The following is a 4,900-nucleotide window of genomic DNA, read 5'->3' on the forward strand; positions in this document are numbered from 1 at the left end:
GGGCAGGGTTGCCTGCCGGTCGCTGTATCCTAGCCCCAATAACACTTTCCATGGGAAACAAGCCCCACACAGCCCTGCACTCAGCTGCATCGGGAAGCTTGGGGCAGAGCTAGTCCCCACTGCAGATGCAGAATGCCCTTGTTCAACAGGCTGGCGCATGGAACGGGGACTGATACAGACGGAGCCTCCTACGGGAAAGGCTGTTGGGCCTCAGGGTTTCCCAAAAGCCAGTGTATTCCAGCTCTGATGCAGCACGATTGCAGGGCCCAGGCCTGCCCCCCTGTAGCCAGAGAGTTTTGCCACTGTCCTCAGTGGAGGCAGGATTGGGCCCATAGTGCATTCTAGCGCAGGGGTGGGCAAACTACGGCCCACAGGCCAGATCCAGCCCATCAGGGCTTTGGATCTGGCCTGTGGGATTGCCACCCCCATGGTGCCGCGGGGCTAAGGCAGGCTCCCTGCAGCCCCTTGGGGAGGGGGGGCAGAGGGCTCCGTGCTCTGCCCTCACCTGCGGGTACCTCCCCCGCAGCTCTCATTGGCTGGGCATGGGGAACCACGGCCAATGGGAGCTTTGGGGGAGGTACCCACAGGCGAGGGCAGCACACGGAGCCCTCTGCCCCCTCCCCAGGGACGTGGTGCTGGGCGCTTCTGGGAGCGGTGCGGGGCCAAGGCAGGCAGGGAGCCTGCCTTAGCCCCACTGTGCACCGCTGCCACCCCGGAGCGGCTTGAGGTAAGCGGTGCAGGGCCAGAGCTCACACCTCAACCCCCTGCCCTGAGCCCCCTTCCACACTATGCACCCCTCCCTGCCCCCTAATCCCCTGCCCTGAGCCCCTTCCTGCACACCGCACCCCCTCCCGCACCCCAACCCCCTGCCCCAGCCCTACATTCATGGCCCTGCATGCAATTTCCCCACCCAGATGTGGCCCTCGGACCAAAAAGTTTGCCCACCCCCCTTCTAGGGGGTGCTGAGCAGAGTGGGGATGGTCCCAGAGGAGGTAAAGGATTGGTTTGTATACAGCGAATATCAGGTTGATTTCTGTGTTGACTGGCGGGGGGGGGGGTCAGCCCCGGAGCCCATGGCCAGACCCATTGTGTTGTGTGACACAGGACTTAGTGCTGTAGCATGTCAAATGTGCCACAAAAGGATCAACGGCAAAGCAAGCAGGGAATTAGATAACATTTAACACCGTTATTCTAACCAACCCCCAGCTCCCCCAGGCCGCCCACCCCCAGCGCTGCAGCTGCCTTTCCTCACTCTCACTTCAGCTGGGTACCCGGAGACGTGGGATCCCAAAATAGCGCTGGCTCCAGGGTCAGCTGCACCGCAGTCATTGAGGTCATGGGTGACGCGGCTGCCGCCCTCACCCTGCATTCCCGCAGTTCCTGCGGCGGCTCCGTCCCGTGCCCTGCTGCTGAGCGCAGGGGAGCAGGGAGGCTGCAGGAAGTGGGCTAGTCCAAGGCCACCATGGGGAAGTGTCTGATAAAGATTAAAACAAAAGTTTCCGTCCATCTGCGGATAATCAACCACTGCTGCCGGGATGTGACGGTGCGAGTGCTGAACCTGGGCCCCCGGCTGCTGGGCAAAGCCCTCGGTGCCTCGCCTCTCCGCCCGGCCCTCCCCGGCTTCGCCCGCGACGCGCCCCGGGACCAGCGCGACGTGCTCACACCAGGTAACTAGCGGCCACATCCCCGCTTGGGAGTCGCTGTTTGGCGTTTTGCCGTTCCCAGTTAGCTTGTTCGTACACCCGAACGTCCCCAGCACTTTGTGTGCGCTGGCCGGACGGCGCTACCGCGCGCTACTCCCCTCCCACCGAGCCAGGCCTTGGGCGCGAGGAATGGGCACCCTTGCTCCGGGTTCAAATCAACATGGTGTCCCCTCCTGCGCTTCTACTGCGCTCTCCACAGCAGCTGGCCTGTGTTACCGCTGGGCCTAAGCCTGGCTCCAGCCTTTCCCCGAGGGCGGCGTGGTCGGAGCTGGTGGCTTAGACCAGTCGCGTTTAGAGAGATGAGCCAGGAGGGACGGTTGGGGGGGCTGAATAGGAAGGTCCCCAGTGCAGGGGTCCATGGACAGAGAGGGCTCGTTCTGACACTTGCAGGAGCTCAGATACCAGGGTGATGGCCAGCAGCAGCAGAAAACCCAAAGCTCGCTGTGTAAGTCTCCAGCAGTGTCTGACAGGCGTTAGCCAACGTGCTGCCCTGACGGAAAGGTTCACGGCTGCAGCCTGGGGATTGGCTTACAGAAACTTTTAGCCTCCTTAGAACAAAAATACCTGTCGGGGTGCGAACATTTTCATTGCTCTGCTGTGCTTAGCGCTGGGGCCATCCTGCATGTCGTCAGGCGGGGCTGGGCAAATGCCTCCTGGAGCAAGTCATTCACTTTAAAACGAGTGGGCTCAGGAGAGCTGCGTACTCAGGAAGGAGCCCAGGGTGAGAGCTGGAAAATATGATGGGGAAGATTCCACACTTGGCTGGAAGCAGGTTCAGCCCCCCCCAACCCAGCGCGCTGGTGATCGCTTGCTCCAGGGGAAACGGTAGCAGTGTTCGCTCTACGGAAATTATCATGTTCTTGTCTTACCGCGGTCACGGGCAGGGGACTGGATGGGAGGGGGACCGGGCACTTTTTGCTGTTATTGCCTAAGGAGGAAATGCAGCCCTCGGCAGAGCGGCTGGTATGAGACCTAGGCCCCACTTCTTCATCCTGAAGCTGTCTGGGTTTTGTACTTGCCCCTTGGCCCAGCAGGGGATTTCCCCGTGTGAGATCTAGGCCATGCTATGGGCCCTATTCCCAGAGGCATGTCCATCCTGTCCCACCACCTATGGGCGGCCAGCGTGTTGTTCTCACCTTAGCTGCCCGTGTCTTCACATCTGGGCCCCTGTGACAACAGACCCGAGTGTCTGGGGCTTCAGCAGCACAGGCCGCAGCTACAGCGCGAGGGAGGCGGCTGTTCTACAGCTTAACGACCAGTTCACCCCCCCAGCAGAGGGAGGTTGAGCTTCAGGCGGGGGCCAGAGGGCGACTCCAGCCATGGGTGGAAAGTCAGCAGGCAGGGTGGGTGCCGAGTTAAGGCTGGTGAGGGAAATGTAAGTGTCTAGATTGGGGGGTGGGAGGGTGAAGGAGGTTGGCTTTTAAGGCCCGAGGACAGGCGCTCAGCCGTGTTTTAAAGGGAAGGCTTGTGTCACAGTCTTTTGGCAGGGCAGTCGACCCAGGCGCAGGGCTTGTGCATGCTAGAGAGGGGCTAGGACTATTGACACCATACCAGGAGCTCGCCTGTAGGGGCCTGATAGCAGGCGGCACCCGCCCGTCCCTGGGACGGGATGCTGTAAATTAGCACAGCCCCCCAAGGCCTCAGTGCAAAAGCTGGGCGGTTGGAGCGCTAACAGCGCGGCTCAGAGCTGCAGGCCGCGAGCCGGGGCGGTGGGCTTTGAATTCAGCCCCCAGGGTGCTCATACGAACGGCTCGAGCGGCGCTTGCTGGCCCGGGCCAGGCCGCGCTCGTCCAGGTTTCGTGCAGCGGGAGGGAGCGGGGTTTGCGCCCTCCCTGCACCCACCTGGCTAGCGGGTTGAATTTTAAGCGGGCAGCGGCCTCTTGGCCCCCTGCACTTGTTTTTCAGCCAACATCGCTGCCTGGGCCAGGGGTACAGAGCTGCCCCACGAAGCCTCTTCAGCCTTAATTTATAGGGGCTGCCTTTCCTCCTGTGCAAGTGATTCCCACCTATGGGCCGGGGGGGCTGAGAACGGACGGGGCAGGGCCTCAGAGACAGGACCGGCTCTAGGCACCAGCAAAGCACGTGCGTGCGTGGGGCAGCACATTGCCGGGGGCAGGATCCTAGCCCTCCCTTTTTTTCTGGGCAGTTGCACTCTCAGAGCTGCGCCACTTAGACGGGGCGAGGGCACCGTGCCTCCCCCCTGCCCCTCTCTGCAGCCCCGGGACGCTGAGCTGCCCGGGCCCAGCCACTACCTGGGGAGGAGAGGGCGAGTCCTGCCCGGCAGCTGGGTCTGTGCCCTGGCTGCTGGGCTGCCCCTTACCTTGGGGCTTCTCGGCAGGGACACAGGGAAAGCCCCTGCAGGCACTGGGAGAAGGTGCCAACCCTCCCCTTCCAGCACCGCCTGTGAGCCCCAGCCCCACCTCAGCTTGGGGCAGCAAAAGCCCTAGAGCCGGCCCTGCTCTGCGAAGGGTGTTCAGTTCTGTGCGATTAGCAGATTGGCAACCCCAAGAGGCACCGCTGTAGGGCTGGGGTGGGGAGCTTGTGCCCCTGCCCCTCCTTCCAGGGCCATGCCCCTCCTCCACTAGTGGAAGTAGGGCAGGCAGGCACAGGTAGGGCCCAGCATGCTAGGGTTAACTGCACAGTCCCCTAAGTGTTAAAGCAGGGGGGCGGTGTTGCACAGCTAGAACCCTGCCCTATGCCCTGAGCTACGGCCCTGTCTGTAATGCAATGGTCCCAAACATTTTTACACCGTCCCCCTCCCAAACTGGGAGCAGGGCCACAGCTCTGGACAAGGGGGAATGCAGACAGGGTAAGGGGGCCAAGGCTGGGGCGAACCCTCGCCCAGAGGGACGATCATCCTTCCACATGAATGATGGTTTTGATAGCTTGTCTACCACTCCTGCAGGTGACAAATTTTTGGGACATGCAGGGTTTGAGGTTATATTTTTATGCAGTTTTGTGCTGCTAGGAAGTTGCAGTATTTTGAGAAAGCAATACCTAGAGTCAGATCCTCACAGAGTATGAGTCAGCATGGCTTCGTTGACTCCAGCGGCATGAACTTACTCCAGCTAACGGTCTGGCCCATAGTACAGACATCAGGCTGCCTCCTAGGTACTGGGATTGATGCTACTGGACCACAACGTGAGCCCCTTGGTCATCAGAAGCATTAAGGGAGCAGAATTTAAAAAACCAAAACA

The 4,900-nt window shown here is 61.1% G+C and overlaps 1 protein-coding gene across 6 annotated transcripts in view; it reads left to right on the forward strand.

The window, feature by feature from the left end:
• Positions 1–4,900, forward strand: part of FRMD5 (FERM domain containing 5) — a 319,313-nt gene that overhangs the window by 289,530 nt on the left and 24,883 nt on the right. The window lies entirely within an intron of this gene.

Source organism: Chelonia mydas, chromosome 10, assembly GCF_015237465.2.
Source record: "Chelonia mydas isolate rCheMyd1 chromosome 10, rCheMyd1.pri.v2, whole genome shotgun sequence".
Lineage (NCBI taxonomy): Eukaryota > Metazoa > Chordata > Testudines > Cheloniidae > Chelonia > Chelonia mydas.